The sequence below is a fragment of the Scyliorhinus canicula genome, chromosome 6 (assembly GCF_902713615.1).
Source record: "Scyliorhinus canicula chromosome 6, sScyCan1.1, whole genome shotgun sequence".
Taxonomy (NCBI): Eukaryota; Metazoa; Chordata; class Chondrichthyes; order Carcharhiniformes; family Scyliorhinidae; genus Scyliorhinus; species Scyliorhinus canicula.
The window spans coordinates 13,407,347-13,425,796 of record NC_052151.1 but is presented as its reverse complement, the minus strand read 5'-3'; the positions used below and the strand labels follow the sequence as shown (position 1 = coordinate 13,425,796).

The 18,450-nt window shown below is 46.4% G+C and overlaps 2 protein-coding genes across 4 annotated transcripts in view; one reads left to right on the top strand and one right to left on the bottom strand.

Moving 5' to 3' along the window:
* The window catches only part of disp1 (dispatched homolog 1 (Drosophila)), a 480,584-nt gene extending 475,270 nt beyond the window's left edge, over positions 1-5,314 (bottom strand). For all 3 annotated transcript variants that reach the window (XM_038798975.1, XM_038798974.1, XM_038798977.1), the window contains exon 1: positions 5,053-5,314. The gene's annotated coding sequence lies outside the window, so the exon portion shown is untranslated. The remainder of the gene's footprint in view (positions 1-5,052) is intronic.
* A 913-nt stretch (positions 5,315-6,227) lies between these two features.
* LOC119966995 (probable tubulin polyglutamylase ttll-15) overlaps positions 6,228-18,450 on the top strand; it is a 163,156-nt gene continuing 150,933 nt past the window's right edge. The window contains exon 1 of the mRNA XM_038798973.1: positions 6,228-6,300. The gene's annotated coding sequence lies outside the window, so the exon portion shown is untranslated. The remainder of the gene's footprint in view (positions 6,301-18,450) is intronic.

Below are 18,450 nucleotides of genomic sequence, written 5' to 3'. Positions count from 1 at the left end.
TGCCCGATGAGGGCATGCTAAATTGCCCTTAGTGTCCAAAAAGGTCAGGAGGGGTTATTGGGTTATGGTGATAGGGTGGAAGTGAGGGTTTAAGTGGGCCAGTGCAGACTTGATGGGCCGAATGGCCTTCTTCAGCACTGTATGTTCTATGCATGTATGTATTTTCTTTTCATGTATGGAATGATCTGCCTGAACTGTATGCAGAATAATACTTTTCACTGTACCCCGGTATACGTTACAATAATCCAATCCAATATCTGCAAGTTCCCTTCCAAACTACACATTATCCTGACGATATCACCATTCCTTCACTGTCACTTGGTCAAAGCCCTGGAACTCCTTCCCTCGCTGTTCAATGAGTGTACCTACACCACATGTGGTGGTTCAAAAAGGCAACTTACCACCCACTTCAGATGCAATTGGGGTTGGACAATAAATATTGGCCTTGTCAGCAATGCTCATGGCCCTTGAGGAAATAAAAAAAGGCTTCAATTTTGATAATTAGATATCACAGCGGTGGTTGATGAGCCAGGTACCAGGCAGAAAAGGCTCAGTTCATTATCAGCATACTTGTAAAACCTAACCTTATGGCTATGAATGACTTACCAAGGGAAAATGTAAAAAAGGAAAAGAAGGAGACTATGGGTACAGCCTTGAAGTATATTCAACGTAACCACACAGAGCAGGAACAGACACCAATCTTTGGACCTGTCTCAACTGAACTTGGGCTGGGATAAGTGAACCCAAACTAAAGTTGCCCCACAGAGGGTAGGTGGTAGTATTGGACTAAGCTCAGTTAATTACAAGCTGAGTGAGGAGGGAGAGAGACTAGGACACTGCAGGTGGATCAAACAAACGTGAATGAAGGCTGGAACATAACAGGCTTAGGAAAAGGAGAGGAATTCAAGGTGGCCAAGGCTTTTAAGCCAGCCAACAATTTAGTTTCACTTTCTAATGGGCGCAGATGTACAAAGTAAGAGAATGCAACATTTGATATAGTAACCTTATGTTCACATCTTGTCTTACAAGTTCAAGCCGTTACTTTGCAAAATAGAAGCAAGTTGAAATTTTAAAAGTGAATTCAAAGTTTAGTCACCATTTGTTGGGTTTATGAGAGACAGGTTCACTTTCAGTTGTCCCTTCTCCCTGCCTGCAGGTTCAGGCCATGTGAGAACACAGGTGGCAATGATGTCGGCACTATGACAGCCATTCGTATTGCAGGCCAAGTATAAACATATGGTGACTGAGCTCGCTTTATGGTGACTGAGCTCGCTCAACACAGGGAGCAATGACGTTTCCACAATGACAGACAAGGACAGCATTATTGGTCCCTGTGAACAGTGACTGGACCTGACATACAGCGTTGTTTTCCTATATTTACATAGAATTTACAGTGCAGAAAGAGGCCATTCGACCCATCGAGTCTGCACCGGCTCTTGGAAAGAGCACCCTACCCAAGGTCAACACCTCCACCCTATCCCCATAACTCAGTAACCCCACCCAACACTAAAGGGCAATTTTTGGACACTAAAGGCAATTTATCATGGCCAATCCACCTAACCCGCACATCTTTGGACTGTGGGAGGAAACCGGAGCACCCGGAGGAAACCCACGCACACACGGGGAGGATGTGCAGACTCCGCACAGACAGTGACCCAAGCCGGAATTGAACCTGGGACCCTGGAGCTGTGAAGTGATTGTGCTATCCACAATGCTACCGTGCTGCCCATTATCTATATCTCTATATTATCACTATATAGATATCACTATATCTCTCATTAGGACTATGTTTACCATATCAGGAGCGTTTTTGCTACCTCACCAACAAAGTGTTCTTTCTTTGCTTCTGTGGGAACAAAGCAGCAAAGCATCTCCACAACCTGAGCTATTATTTACAGCACAGTTGGACTGTACCTGGGAGTTCTAATGGGCATCTTAATAGAACAAGCAGACCACAATGTAGCGATCAATTGGAATGTTTTTTGCTTACATTTAAAACCACAGCTACCAAGTATGTATCTAAACCAGATAGCTTACAGTTCACAGCTAACATTAGCTTACTAACTATCCCTTTTGCTTTGTGGTCAGGTTGGGAATTGGCTGGGGTGGAAAGAAAATAGCCGATCAAAAACTCTGTTCACCACAAACATCAGACCCTGCTTAGGTTTTGTATGAACTTGAGAAAAACAATTTACAGTGCACTCTGTTTTAATACTCATTGAATATTCAGTTACGTCATGCTTTAGAAACCAGGCACGTGTGAAAACACAGTGCAAATTTCACTCTTTCCTTCATTAGTTTTCCAGTTTTAACACTTAACCATGTCTCCAAAGGCCAGGTAAACCAAAGAGGTGAAAGAAGATTGGGATGCGTAATTTAGTATAACTGGGAAGTACACTGCATTAACATCCATTTATATGGTGCCTTTATGTACAAAGATTACATAGAACATACATCAATGAAACAGGCAATTCGGCACAACAGGTTTGAGCCTGTGTTTATGCTACTTCTGCCCTTCTTCACCTAACGTGATCAGCAAAACCTTCAACAATCAAAATTCTCTACCCAGAAAGAAGTGAGAGGTTGGAATCTGCTACCATATAGAGTGATTGAGGTGGACACCATAGATACCTTTAAGAGGAATCTAGATAAATACAAAAGGAGAAAGGAACAGGACGATAGGCTGATAGAGTGAGATGAAGGATGGGAGGAGGCTCTTGTTAAATCTAAACACTATCACCGAGCAATTGGACAAAATGGCTCATTTCTGTGTCGAAAATTCTATGTCACTCTATGTAATGTACCAAGACATTTCATTGATAAACTTAGAGAACGTGGGTGCAGAACCAGAGAGAGAGAGAGAGAGAGAGAGAGGTTAGATGAGGCAACTTAAAACTCAGATAAAATGTTAGTTTTTTTAGATCATGAATGGCAAATAATTGGAATTCAAATGTTGAAATTTATTAATTAAATAAATAGTATTTTATTGTCACAAGTAAGCTTACATAAACACTGCAATGAAGTTCCTATGAAAATCCCCTAGTCGCCACATTCTGGCGCCTGTTCGGGTACACAAAGGGAGAATTCAGAATTATGCTTGTGTATCCTGCAGTCAAATTTCACTTGCTTTAATTGAAACGTAGAATGTTTTCTAAAATGTTGTTGGTGCATAAAGGGTTTCCTTTAAATTCATGGGATATAAAGTTGTTAAACTCTAGAAAATAAATTGTTAGGAAAGATCACGAAACACTCCTGAAGAATGCAATAGCCATTCATATTTTAACAAGATTAAAGATAGACAAATTTTAGTTTTGTCAAAGGATTCCCTGATCTGGCAATGTTCACTGTAGGGAAGTACAGAGCTCCTACTGCAGTCATGTGCATCATTATGAATTCTCTCTGCCTGGCTCCAGACAGCCTGGCCAAACAATAATAAAGCACTTGGGGTGGAACTTCCCACACTCTCAACTTGTTTACTCTAAGTAAATAAATAGTAAGATAATATTTCCGACCCACTGAATTACTTTAAAAAATTCAGCCCGGGTCTCTTTAGACCCCAAACTGTCACTGTTACCAAAACAGAGGAGTAAAAATATTCACTCTCCCATTTTTGTTCCCCGCAAAAAAAATCACAACGTTATTTGTCATGCAGGATAAGCAAGCCTGTTCCTATAATTTGCTTTCAAACTACTTTTTTCTTAAAATAGTTTCAAATGAGAGCTGGTTGTTTGTCACATACCAAATCTTAGGAACTTAAACACACGTTTTCTATTCAAATCGTATAATTTAACTATCAACCTACAGAGACTTCTACAGACAGAAGTTCTAATAATAGAAATTTTCTTAGACTTCCATTTTTTTCCTGGGTACTTGAAAGTGTTTCCTGGCTGCTTCCTGCCACAGGGTGAATGAAAAGTTAAGTCCGAAACTAACTAACTGCAGTGATAAATTAAAGATCATGTCAAAAATCAAAATTGCCACAAACATTTTTGATGCTTGGTTTATTGGAAGACATGTAAAACATGCACTGCAAATAAAATGCAATACAAAAATCCAAGAATGCGTCTTCTCTTTAAATCTCATCTTGAAGGAACATGTCAGTAGTACAGTGAGTTAAAGGCTGGCCTCTCATCTCTGAAACATGACTTTGATCCCTATTTAAAAAGATGGATAAGCTGATCCTCACTATACCAGCTATAAGGATCCTGCACTTAATGATTTTAAGTAGTCTGAACCCCTGCCCTATTGACAAAACTGACTGGGAAGCACGACAGAATGGCTCACGGTGGAAATGTAAATCCTGGATAGACCAAATGCTTTCTCCTATCCTAAACAAGACTACATTACTATGGTAGACAAACAAAATCAACGTAATCCGGCGAGGTGACCCTTTTCTTAGCACCAGTAATCAAATTATATTTACATCACTTCATAATCACAAAAATGCAATCCATTCAGGCAGACATCTATCTGCTTCTTGACATTCTTAAAAGTAACACCTTGGATGCAGCGAAATACAACTTTAAAAATCAGTGTGCTATGAATCGTTGAGCAGGGATTAAAAATTATATTTACATTTCGTACAGTGCAGACCTTAAGATTTTACTCCAAGTCTTCTTGACTTACAGAAGGGGAGTTATTTCTAAGGCATATTTGCAGAGTTGGTCCAGTTAAACTGGGGTTCTAACTCTTGGGGTGGATTCCCCCTGTGCTTTCCTTCAAATTTGTAAAAGTATTACACAAATGCACAAAAGAACTGTTAATAAACTTGACCCATGGAACAGGCCATTAAGGTTCCCATTAATCCTGAAGTGAAGACACACACACGGTTGGATGGGCGAGAGTTTATGGGGCAGGGGTTTACTACAAAATAAACTCAATCTTAACTCCTTTATTGAAGGCCTGCTTAGAAATCTGTACAAACTGTGTGTCTGCAAAACACACACACCCCACTCAGCCCCACAGAACTTTGAAAGTCTCTTTCCCTGCGGCATGTGGAAAAGTTCTTGCCCAGCGACAAGAAGTCGGCGTGTTTCTGAGAGACAGACATACCTGAGGAGGGAATGGTGGATCAGACTCTAGCCTCTCACACACACACACTTTCTCCAAGTCTCCCTTTCTTCTTCTTATCTGTGACTCAGTGTTGTATTGCTGTTCCTTTCACTCAGCAAACACCAGCAGCCTGGCGTCGGGCTTCAGGCGCACTTCCCCCGGTACACGCCAGCCACCACCAGCGGGCAGGACAACGGCGACCAACACGACGCCGCTGACGACAGCGACCTCCCCGTTGACGTTTCGCCCTCAACCAAGCGGGCTGAAGGGGAGGCGGGCGCTCGCCCCTGATTGACAGCCGTGTTGGCCACTGGCTGAGGGGAGGCGGCCGCTCGCCCCTGATTGACAGCCGTGTTGGCCACTGGCTGAGGGGAGGCGGCCGCTCGCCCCTGATTGACAGCCGTGTTGGCCACTGGCTGAGGGGAGGCGGCCGCTCGCTCCTGATTGACAGCCGTGTTGGCCACTGGCTGAGGGGAGGCGGCCGCTCGCCCCTGATTGACAGCCGTGTTGGCCACTGGCTGAGGGGAGGCGGCCGCTCGCTCCTGATTGACAGCCGTGTTGGCCACTGAATGAAGGGAGGCGGCCGCTCGCTCCTGATTGACAGCCGTGTTGGCCACTGGCTGAGGGGAGGCGGCCGCTCGCTCCTGATTGACAGCCGTGTTGGCCACTGGATGAGGGGAGGCGGCCGCTCGCTCCTGATTGACAGCCGTGTTGGCCACTGGCTGAGGGGAGGCGGCCGCTCGACTCTGATTAACAGCCGTGTTGGCCACTGGCTGAAAGGAGGCGGCCGCTCGACTCTGATTGACAGTCCGATTGACCACTGGCAGAGGGCTTCGGGTCACTGTCTCCTTATGATTGGTCTACGGCGCAGCTGACAACGCCCCTCTGGGGGCGGGCCCAGCCCCTGAATCAACTCCCTCGAATGAGCTAATTAGCCCGCCCCCCATGTTTGACTGACGGTCACGCCCACCAATGATAAGCGGGTTCGACGGCGGGGTACTCACTCCGGTTGACCAATGCCGGTGGCGAACTAACGCGCGGCTCAACTGATCTTGATTTCTCAAAACCGAACCTGATGACTTGGCTCCAGAGTGAGTGACGGCACAGCGAACCAATCGGAGGGAGGGGGAGGAGCTGCCCCCTCCTCCGCAGCCCCGCCCCCCTCCCCTCCCCGTACCCGGCCGCCGCGCGCAGAGAGCGCGAGCCAGCGGAGGGAGAGAGTCAGTGAGCAGCGGCAGCAGCTCCCACGTGAGGACATTTATTCCAACTAAAGTCCGTCACTAACCGTCTCTCGGTTTGTTTTCTCAGGCAGACGGTGTGAAACTGAGGTGACCCGGGGCCAGGCCAGCTCCCCGGGGCCAGTCCGCCAGCCCCCCCCGGGGTGAGCGGCTGAATAATAAATCATTAATATCCGGGGAAGGCCCCGGGACAAATGGACAAACCCGCCGAGTGATCACACTGACAGCTGGGGGTTTGCTCCGGGCAGGGCACTGACCGCTCCCCAGGCGGCGGTTCAAGTCCCGGCCCCGCCGCTTCCAGAGGCTGCCCTTTCCTTTCGGGGTTGTATTTATTTTGCATTCCGATGGATTGATGCTTCCCGATTTAAAAATAAATCGCATGCTTGGTTTCTAATTACTTTCATGCAACAGCATTTCAGTTGCTTAAATAGGGTGCTCTTGAAATGAAAATCGCTTATTGTCACGAGTAGGCTTCAATGAAGTTACTGTGAAAAGCCCCTAGTCGCCACATTCCGGCGCCTGTCCGAGGAGGCTGGTACGGGAATTGAACCCACGCTGCTGGCCTGCCTTGGTCTGCTTACAAAGCCCTGTTCTAATTCTGCAGCAAACACTGACCCAAATTCCCTCCTTTTGAAACACAAGATCCCAGCTTGGATGAGGGTGAGTGAGGGAGGCGATTTCACTCGTCATTCTTGAAAGAACGAGCAAAGTTTACCTTCCCGTTATGTTATCCAACCAATTCTTATTCTGTGCTCTATCCAGAAGTCCACTTCACATTCTTGGGTGGCAACGGTTGCACAGTGGTTAGCACTATGGCTTCACTGCCAGGGTCCCGGGTTCGATTCCTGGCTTGGGTCACTTTCTGTGCGGAGTCGACACATTCTCCCCGTGTCTGCGTGGATTCCCTCCGGGTGCTCCAGTTTCCTCCCGCACGTCCCGAAACAGGGCCGTTAGGTGAATTGGACATTCTGAATTCTCCCTCTGTAACCCGAACAGTGGCCTTTTCACAGTAACTTCATTGCAGTGTTAATGTAAGCCTACTTGTGACAATAAAGATTATTATGAATGTGTGTGGAAAATGGTCTTCATCTTGCTTTTCACAAGGCTCCCACTTCGTATTGCCATGGTTTAATTTGATCTGAATGATCATTTTTGTCTATAATATTTTAAATATAACGATGATGTAATTTCTCACTCACCTGCATTCAAGAAATCTCAGAAAAAGTTGCTGGTCTGAAGATCTAAACTGGTACGCAGTAATCTTGCACATAATTTTTATTATTGTTACAAGTAGGCTTACATTAATACAGCAATGAAGTTACTGTGAAAATCCCCTAGTCACCACACTCCAGTGCCTGTTCGTGACCACTGAGGGAGAATTCAGAATGTCCAATTCACCGAACAAGCACGTCTTTCAGGATTTGTGGGAGGAAACTAGAGTGCTCAGAGGAAACCCACGCAGACACGGGGAGAACGTGCAGACTCCACACACACACTGACCCAAGCAGGAATTGAACCCGGGACCCTGGCGCTGTGGAGCAACCACTGTGTCACCGTGCCACAAGAGAGTCAATATTACAGAGAAGCCAGTGAATCTTCCTCCCTTAAAACCTGTCTTGCTATTGGGGAATAAATCACCTTATTAAACAACTCACATTTTATAGTCACTTTTTGACACCAAGCGATATTTGGAGCAGGTAACCAAAAGCTTGGTCAGAAGTAGGATTTAAGGATCGGTTTAGACAGGTATATGAATGGGCGGGAACAGAGGGAAGTAGACCTTGGAAAATAGGAGACAGGTTTAGATAAAGGATCTGGATATGCGCAGGCTGGGAGGGCCGAAGGGCCTGTTCCCGTGCTGTCATTTTCTTTGTTCTTTCTCTTTGTTTATACGAGGAGAGAGGTGGAAAGGTTTAGCGAGGGAGTTACGGACCTTAGGGTCAAGGCTGCTGAAGGCATTGATAGATGCCAGTGTTGGCACAATGCAAATCGAGGTGCCCAGGAGGCCTGAATTGGAGGAGCGCAGAGATCCCAAATAATTACCGAGGTGGGGAGGGATTTGGGTGAAATATGTTAAATTCTCATTTATATAGAAATTATTTTTACTGCAACTATTTAAAAATATGTACAAAAATGCATAATCATAGCATCAGAAACATTCCAAAACTGATAATAGTTTACGGTCTAGGAAATAATTCGTTAAAATATTTCATTAAAATTGCATATATAATTTGAATTTAATGTGATTCATTGTGGTAAGCTATTCGGCAGGGTGCTTACTAATCAAAACATTGATGGAGCTCTAACTATTACTTGCCTGCCTGCACATCAGTTTGATTTTTAGTTTGTTAAAGACTTACGCTTAATGCAAAAGGAATCTGACAAGTCAAATATTTTTGGAATGTTTGTTTCAATTTTGCAGTGAACAAATGTGTTCTTATTGCAATGATTACCAAAACACTTGTATTTATTACTCTAAAGTAATTTTCTGTGGCATATCCCTGACAATTAATGATTTACATAGATACATAGAAGATAGGAACAGGAGGAGGCCTTTTGGCCATTCATCACGATCATGGCTGATCATCCAACTCAATAGCCTAATCCTGCTTTCCCCCATAGCCTTTGATCCCATTCTCCCCAAGTGCTATATCCAGCTGCCTCTTGAATATATTCAAAGTTTTAGCATCAACTACTTCGTGTGGCAATGAATTCCACGGGCTCACCACTCTGTGTGAAGAAGTGTCTCCTTATCTCTGTCCAAAATGGTTTACCTTGAATCCTCAGGCTGTTACCCCTGGTTCTGGACACACCTATCATTGGTAACATCTTCCCTGCATCTACCCTGTCTAGTCCTGTTAGAATTTTATGAATCTCTCTTGAGCTCCCCCCTCATTCTTCTGAACTCCAGCGAGAACAATCCCAATCTAGTCAATCCCTCCTCATATGACAGTCCCGCCATCCCTGGAATCAGTCTGGTAAACCTTCGCTGCACTCCCGCGAGAGCAAGAACATCCTCAGAGAAGGAGACCAAAACTGCACACAATACTCCCAAGTGTGGCCTCACCAAGGCCCTGTATAATTGCAGCAACACATCCCTGTTTCTATACTCGAAACCTCTTGCAATGAAGACCAACATACCATGAGCCTTCTTTACGGCCTGCTGCACCTGCATGCTTACCTTCAGCAAATGGTGCACAAGGACACCCCCTCTCCCAATTTGCAACCATTCAGGTAGTAATAACACCTTATAAAAGGTGCTTCCAAAATGAATAACCTCACACTTATCCAAATTATACTGCATTTGCCATTGGTTTGCCCACTCGCCCAACCTGTCCAGATCTTGCTGTAGGATCCCTGCATCCTCGTCACAATTCACCCTCCCACCTAACTTGGTATTATCTGCAAACTTTGAGATGTTACATTTTGTTCCCTCATCCAAATCATTAATATATATTGTGAATAGCTGGGGTCCCAGCACCAATCCCTCTGGTACCCCACTGGTTACTGCCTGCCAATTTGAAAAGGACCCATTAATCCCTACTCTTTGTTTCCTCTCTGCCAACCAGTTTTCTATCCACCTCAATACATTTCCCCCAATCCCATGCGCTTTAATTTTGCACAATAATCTCTTATGTGGGACTTTGTCAAACGCCTTCTGAAAGTCCAAATATACCACATCGACTGGCTCACCCTTGTCAACTGTACTGGTTACCTCTTCAAAGAATTCCAACAGATTTGTCAAGCATGATTTTCCCTTCATAAATCCATGCTGACTCTGACTGATCCTGCCACTGCTTTCTAAATGTTCCGCTATAAAGTCCTTGATAATGGATTCAAGCATTTTTCCCACTACCGATATTAGGCTTACTGGTCTATAATTCCCTGCTTTCCCTCTACCTTCCTTTTTGAATATCGGAGTGACGTGAGCTACCCTCCAATCTGCAGGGACAGTTCCAGAGTCTGTAGAATCCCGGAAGATGACACCAATGCATCCGCTATCTCCAGAGCCACCTCCTTAAGCACTCTGGGATGCAGATTCTCAGCCCTGGGGATTTATCCGCCTCCAATCCCATCAGTTTTCCCAGCACCATTTCTCTACTAATGTTGATCTCCCTTAGTTCCTCCCTCTCACTAAACCTTTCATTCTCCAACATTTCTCAGATCTGATTTGTGTCCTCATTTGTGAAGACAGAACCAAAGTATGTATTTAATTGCTCAGCCATTTCTTTGTCCCTTATTATGCATTCCCCTGTTTCTGTCTGTAGGGGGCCTACATTTCTCTTTACCAATCTCTTTCTCTTCACATATCTGTAGAAACTATTAGTGTCAGTCTTTATGTTCCTTGCAAGCTTCCTTTCAAACTGTACTTTCTCCTTAATCAATCCCTTCGTCCCTCTTTGATGAATTCTAAACTGCTCCCAATCCTCTGACCTATTATTTTTCTTGACCAATCAGTATGCTTCTTCCTTATTTGATTTGATCACCACCCTTTTATCCAAATTCACTTTTGGTCCTTGCGTTAATTTATATAGCCAACAACATAGAAGCTTGCTTTTTAATTATAATGCTCAGCATCAAAGTAGCCCAGTCTAATATAATTCTACTTAATGAGTGGATTTCACTGAAAAATGGTGTGGGTGTTAAAAAGGTCTTGATGTTCATGTCGATATTTACTACATTGGTGTGATTTATCCAGTCTGATATAGCCTGTTCTGATATATGGGCATATGCAGCCTGAAACCCAACTAGTTCATTGATACTATTCAGGAATTCAAGACTGCTTTCACTTTTTTAAAATAAATTTCGAGGGCCCAATTAATTTTTTTCCAATTAAGGGGCAATTTAGTGTGGCCGATCCACCTACCCTGCACATCTTTGGGTTATGGGGGTGAAACCCATGCAAACACAGGGAAAATGTGCAAACTCCACACGGACAGTGACCCAGAGCCGGGATCGAACCTGGGACCTCGGCGCCATGAGATAGCAGTGAAGACTGCTTTCCCTCACCAGTCTGGCATCTCCTGACGTTCACATAGAACAAAAACTGAAAATGCTGGAAATACTCAGGCCTGGCAGCATCTGTGGAGAGAGAAACAGAGTTAATGTTTCATGTTAACACAAAGACAGAAAATACGAGACAATCCCAGCAGGTCTGACAGCATCTGTGGAGAGGGAAGGAAGCTAACGTTTCGCGTCTGGGTGACTTTGTCAAAGCTAACCAGGATCGCAACCCCCCCCCCCCCCCCCCCCCCCCCCCCCCCGCGCTCTACTGTTGAATGCTGAGTGAAAAATCTGGCTCACACAGGTCTTTCACAACCTGAACTGGTCCTGCACCCGCAGGTGAGTCTCTTTGAGGAACATCACGTCAGCACCCAAACCCTTTATTGGGGAGAAAACCTTTGCTCTCTCCACAGGCCCCCCAAACCCTGCACGTTCCAGATGATCAACTTCATTGGGGGTCCCCCTATCCCTCTTGAGTCAGCTATTTGCCCCAATTCCCGGGGATCCCAGGCCCATCTGAGGTGGCCATCAGCCTCACCCCACGGGTGAGACAAAGAAAATCCCCTGGTCCCTGTTAGCTCACCTCTTTCCCCCTCCTGGCCCAGACTTCCTGGCGCCACATCTTCCCCCACTCCCCCACCACACAAACCTACAGCTAGGCCTATTATGGCCCTCTCATCCTGGCCCCACTGGTCACAGCTTCTTCCTTCCACTCCCTTTTGCTAGCCACCTATCTCTCTATTGCTGACATTGGGCTCCCTTCCCAAATCTTCTCAATCAAGATTCAATATATCCCTTTTCACCCCGCCCAAGCCCAGGTGCCACCTCGAGCAATTAAACCTCTCTTCAAGGAAAAAAAAATAAAGGAACACATAACATTCCCCTTTTCCTTGACAAAAGAAAACCCCAACAGAGCAAAAGTGAAGTGATAGACAACACACCCACATAAATGTATCATTAAAATACTCCATCCCCCTTCAAGCACAGAGTCCCAAATAGTCCTGTTCACAGCAGTCTCAATTTCTTCTCTCTGAGAAGAAATTCTTCTACTTGTTCTGGCTTATCAAAGAAGTGATCATTTGAATCCAGTATAACCCACAGTCGTACCAGGTACACCCCCCCCTAAACCGCACACGCTTATATAATACTGCTTTCGCCCTGTTGAAGGCTGCACGCTTCTACGCCAACTCTATCCCAATATCTTGAAATATTCGCACCGTTTACCCTTCCCAGTCGATGTTCCGAATCCTTTTTGTCCACTCCAAGACCCTTTCCTTCCTTTGATAACTATGGCAGCAGATTATCGCCACACTCGGTGGCTCGCTCGGTCTCGGTTTTTGCCTGAGCGCCCAATATACTGTATCCAACTCCGGGGAGCCGAAGAATTCATCCCATCCCAACAGCTGTGAAAACATTTCGGAGAAGTACCGGGTTGGCTTTGGGCTCTCCACTTAACCTGAGGTTTAACCGACGTGACCTATTCTTGAGATCGTCCACCTTGAGTCTCAGGCCTTTGTTGCTATCCGCCACCATCACTATCTCAGCCTCCAACGAGGCAAGCCAGTCCTCGTGCTGCGACAGGGCCTCCTCCACCCCTTTCAGTGCCTCGCCTTGTACTTTCACCACGTTCAAAGTTTGCACCAATTGCTCACGAATCGGGGCCAAATCCTCCTCAACTGTGGTTATAATAGATTCTTTAATGTCCAGGCCCTGCCGCTCAAACTGCCTGTTTATTTGTTTGCCGAACTTTTCCAGTTCCTGCACCATTACCACTGCCAACGTGTCTAACCTTCCTTCGACAGGCTACCCTCCTGTGCCTTCTTAATATTGGGCTTTTTTACCCTCGCACTCTTCTAAACTCCCATTAATATAATCCTAACCAATTTAGTCTCTCCGCAAATGATATTCCTGCCATCCTAGGAAACAGCCCGGTAAACATTTGCTGCTCTCCCCTCCATAGCAAGAACATCCTTCCTTAGATAAGGACACCAAAACTGCACACAATACTCCCGACGTGGCCTCACCAATGCCCTATACAATTGCAGTAAAACATCTCTATTCCTACACTCAAATCCTGTCGCTATGAAGGTCAACATACCATTTGCCTTCTTTACTGCCTGCTGTACCTGCGCGCTTAGTTTCAGCGACTGATGCACGAGGACACCAAGGTCTTAGAACATAGAACATTACAGCGCAGTACGGGCCCTTCGGCCCTCGATGTTGCGCTGACCCATGAAACCATCTGAAGCCTATCTGACCTACACTATTCCATTTTCATCCATATGTCTATCCAGTGACCACTTAAATGCCCTTAAAGTTGGCGAGTCTACTACTGTTGCAGGCAGGGCGTTCCACACCCCTACTACTCTCTGAGTAAATAAACTGCCTCTGACATGTGTCCTATATCTACTACCCCTCAATTTAAAACTATGTCCCCTCGTGTTGGTCATCACCATCCGAGGAAAAAGACTCTCACTGTCCACCCTATCTAACCCTCTGACTATCTTATATGTCTCTATTAAGTCACCTCTCAGCCTTCTCCTCTCTAACGAAAACAACCTCAAGTCCCTGAGCCTTTCCTCGTAAGACCTTCCCTCCATACCAGGCAACATCCTAGTAAATCTCCTCTGAACCCTTTCCAAAGCTTCCACATCCTTCCTATAATTTGGTGACCAGAACTGCACGCAGTACTCCAGGAGCGGCCGCACCAGAGTTATGTACAGCTGCAGCATGACCTTGTGGCTCCGAAACTCAATCCCCCTACTGATAAAGGCTAGCACACCATATACCTTCTTAACAGCCCTACTAAACTGGGTGGCAACTTTCAGGGATTTATGTACCTGGATGCCGAGATCTCTCTGTTCATCTACACTACCAAGAATCTTGCCATTAGCCCAGTACTCTGCATTCCTGTTACTCCTTCCAAAGTGAACCACCTCACACTTTTCCGCATTAAACTCCATCTGCCACCTCTCAGCCCAGCTCTGCAGCTTATCTATGTCCCTCTGTATCCTATAACATCCTTCAGCACTATCCACAGCTCCACCGACCTTCGTGTCATCTACTAATTTACTAACCCATCCTTCTACACCCTCTTCCAGGTCATTTATAAAAATGACAAACAGCAGTGGCCCCAAAACAGATCCTTGCGGTACACCACTAGTAACTGAACTCCAGGATGAACATTTGCCATCAACCACCACCCTCTGTCTTCTTTCAGCTAGCCAATTACTGATCCAAACCGCTAAATCACCTTCAATCCCATACTTCCGTAGTTTCTGCAATAGCCTACCGTGGGGAACCTTATCAAACGCCTTACTGAAATCCATATACACCCCATCAACCGCTTTACCCTCATCCACCTGTTTGGTCACCTTCTCAAAAAACTCAGTGAGGTTTGTGAGGCATGACCTACCCTTCACAAAACCGTGTTGACTATCGCTAATCAACTTGTTCTTTTCAAGATGATTATAAACCCTATCTCTTATAACCTTTCCCAACATTTTACCCACAACCGAAGTAAGGCTCACAGGTCTATAATTACCAGGGTTGTCTCTACTCCCCTTCTTGAACAAGGGGTCAACATTTGCTATCCTCCAGTCTTCCGGCACTATTCCTGTCGACAAAGACGACATAAAGATCAAGGACAAAGGCTCTGCAATCTCCTCCCTGGCTTCCCAGAGAATCCGAGGATAAATCCCATCTGGCCCAGGGGACTTATCTATTTTGACATTTTCCAAAATTGATAACAACTCCTCCTTTTGAACCTCAATTCCAGCTAGCCTGGTCGACTGAACCTGAGTATTCTCCTCGACAACATTGTCTTTCTCCAGTGTAAACACTGATGAAAAATATCCATTTAACGCTTCCCCTATCTCCTCTGATTCCACACACAACTTTCCACTACTATCCTTGATTGGCCCTAACCTTACTCTAGTCATTCTTTTGTTCCTGATATACCTATAGAAAGCCTTAAGGTTTTCCTTGATCCTATCCACCAACGACTTTTCGTGTCCTCTCATCGCTCTTCTTAACTCTCCCTTTAGGTCCTTCCTGGCTAACTCTCAAGTGCCCTAACTGAGCCTTCATGTCTCATCCTAACATAAGCCTTCTTCTTCCTCTTGACAAGTGCTTCAACTTCCTTAGTAAACCATGGTTCCCTTGCTCGACAACTTCCTCCCTGCCTGACAGGTACATACTTATCAAGGACATGCAGTAGCTGTTCCTTGAAAAAGCTCCACATTTCGATTGTACCCATCCCCTGCAGTTTCCTTCCCCATCCTATACATCCTAAATCTTGCCGAATAGCATCATAATTGCCTTTCCCCCAGCTATAATTCTTGCCTTGCGGTATATACCTATCCCTGCCCATTGCTAAAGTAAACATAACCGAGTTGTGATCACTGTCACCAAAGTGCTCACCTACATCTAAATCTAACACCTGGCCGGGTTCATTACCCAGGACCAAATCCAATGTGGCCTCGCCCCTTGTTGGCCTGTCTACATACTGTGTCAGAAAACCCTCCTGCACACACTGCACAAAAACTGACCCATCTATAGTACTCGAACTATAGTATTTCCAGTCAATATTTGGAAAGTTAAAGTCCCCCATAACAACTACCCTGTTACTCTCGCTCCTGTCGAGAATCATCTTTGCAATCCTTTCCTCTACATCTCTGGAACTATTCGGAGGTCTATAGACAACTCCCAACAGGGTGACCTCTCCTCTACTGTTCCTAACCTCGGCCCATACTACCTCAGTAGACGAGTCCTCAAACGTCCTTTCTACCGCCGTAATACTTTCCTTGATTAACAAAGCCACACCCCCCCCCCCCTCTTTTACCATCTTCTCTGTTCTTACAGAAACATCTAAATCCTGGAACCTGCAACAACCATTCCTGTCCCTGCTCTACCCATGTCTCCGAAATCGCCACAACATCGATATCCCAGGTACCAACCCATGCTGCAAGCTCACCCACCTTATTCCGGATGCTCCTGGCGTTGAAGTAGACACACTTCAAACCAGCGTCTTGCTTGTCGGTGCCCTCTTTCGAACTTTTAACCCTATCCCTGACCTCACTACTCTCAACATCCTGTACACTGGGACTACAATTTAGATTCCCATCCCCTGCTGAATTAGTTTAAACCCCCCCCCCCCCCCGAAGAGCACTAGCAAATCTCCCCCCCCCCCCCCCCCCCCAGGATATCGGTACCCCTCTGGTTCAGGTGAAGACCATCCTGTTTGTAGAGGTCCCACCTACCCCAGAATGAGCCCCAATTATCCAGGAAACCAAAACCCTCCCTCCTGCACCATCCCTGTAGCCACGTGTTCAACTCCTCTCTCTCCTTATTTCTCACTTCGCTAGCACGTGGCACGGGTAACAACCCAGAGACAGCAACTCTGTTTGTTCTAGCTCTCAGCTTCCTCCCTAGCTCCCTGAATTTCTGTCTCAAATCCCCATCTCTCTTCCTACCTATGTCGTTGGTACCTATGTGGTTGGTACCTATGTGGACCACGACTTGGGGCTGCTCCCCCTCAAGGATCCCAGAAACACGGTCAGAGACATCACGAACCCTGGCACCTGGGAGGCAACACACCAACCGTGAGTCTCTTTCGTTCCCACAGAACCTCCTGTCTGTTCCTCTAACTATGGAGTCCCCAATGACAAGTGCTCTGTTCCTCTTCTCCCTTCCCTTCTGAGCAACAGGGACAGACTCTGTGCCAGAGACCTGTGCCCCATTGCTTACCCCTGGTAAGTCGTCCCCCGCAACAGTATCCAAAACGGTATACTTGTTATAGAGAGGAACGACCACAGGGGATCCCTGCACTGCCTGCCGGTTCCCTCTCCCTCCCCTGACGGTAACCCATCTACCTTCTTTTACCTGAGGTGTGACTACCTCCCTATAACTCCTCTCAATAACCCCCTCTGCCTCCCGAATGATCCGAAGTTCATCCAGCTCCAGGTCCCTAACGCGGTTCTCGAGGAGCTGGAGTTGGGTGCACTTCCTGCAGATGTAATCAGCGGGGACACTAGAGGTGACCCTTTCCTCCCACATTCTGCAGGAGGAACATTCAACTGCCCTAGCCTCCATTCCCACTGAACTAACTTCCCAACTACTGAAAACTAAAAAAATAAAACTTGTTAGTTTAGCAATCCGACGGACAGAACTTTTTTTTTGGTTCGAGGAGGAGGATGGGTGGGAGACACTACATAAGTAGTGTTTCGGGTAAAGCTGTCACTCGAGAACAGCCCCTTCACAAACCACCTTCAACTTACACTGACCGCACTGCACGTACGCAAATCTCCCCGGAACAGCCAATCAGAAGCTCTGCTCTGCTGCCCTCTGCTGGATGCTTACCTTCTGTCGAACAGCTCAGGTCACTTGTGCAGGTACACCTTCAACTTACGCTGACCGCACTGCACGTTTGCAAATCTCCCCGGAACAGCCAATCAGAAGCTCTGCTCTGCTGCCCTCTGCTGGATGCTTGCCTTCCGTCGAACTCCTCAGGTCACTTGTGCAGGTACACCTTCAACTTACGCTGACCGCACTGCACGTATGCAAATCTCCCCGGAACAGCCAATCAGAAGCTCTGCTCTGCTGCCCTCTGCTGGATGCTTGCCTTCTGTCGACCTCCTCAGGTCACTTGTGCAGGTACACCTTCACCTTACGCTGACCGCACTGCACGTATGCAAATCTCCCCAGAACAGCCAATCAGAAGCTCTGCTCTGCCGCCCTCTGCTGGATGCTTGCCTTCCGTCGAACTCCTCGGGTCACTTGTGCAGGTACACCTTCAACTTGCGCTGACCGCACTGCACGTATGCAAATCTCCCCGGAACAGCCAATCAGAAGCTCTGCTCTGCTGCCCTCTGCTGGATGCTTGCCTTCCATTGACCTCCTCAGGTCATTTGTGCAGGTACACCTTCACCTTACGCTGACCGCACTGCACGTATGCAAATCTCCCCGGAACAGCCAATCAGAAGCTCTGCTCTGCTGCCCTCTGCTGGATGCTTGCCTTCCGTCGAACTCCTCAGGTCACTTGTGCAGGTACACCTTCAACTTACGCTGACCGCACTGCACGTATGCAAATCTCCCCGGAACAGCCAATCAGAAGCTCTGCTCTGCTGCCCTCTGCTGGATGCTTGCCTTCCGTCGA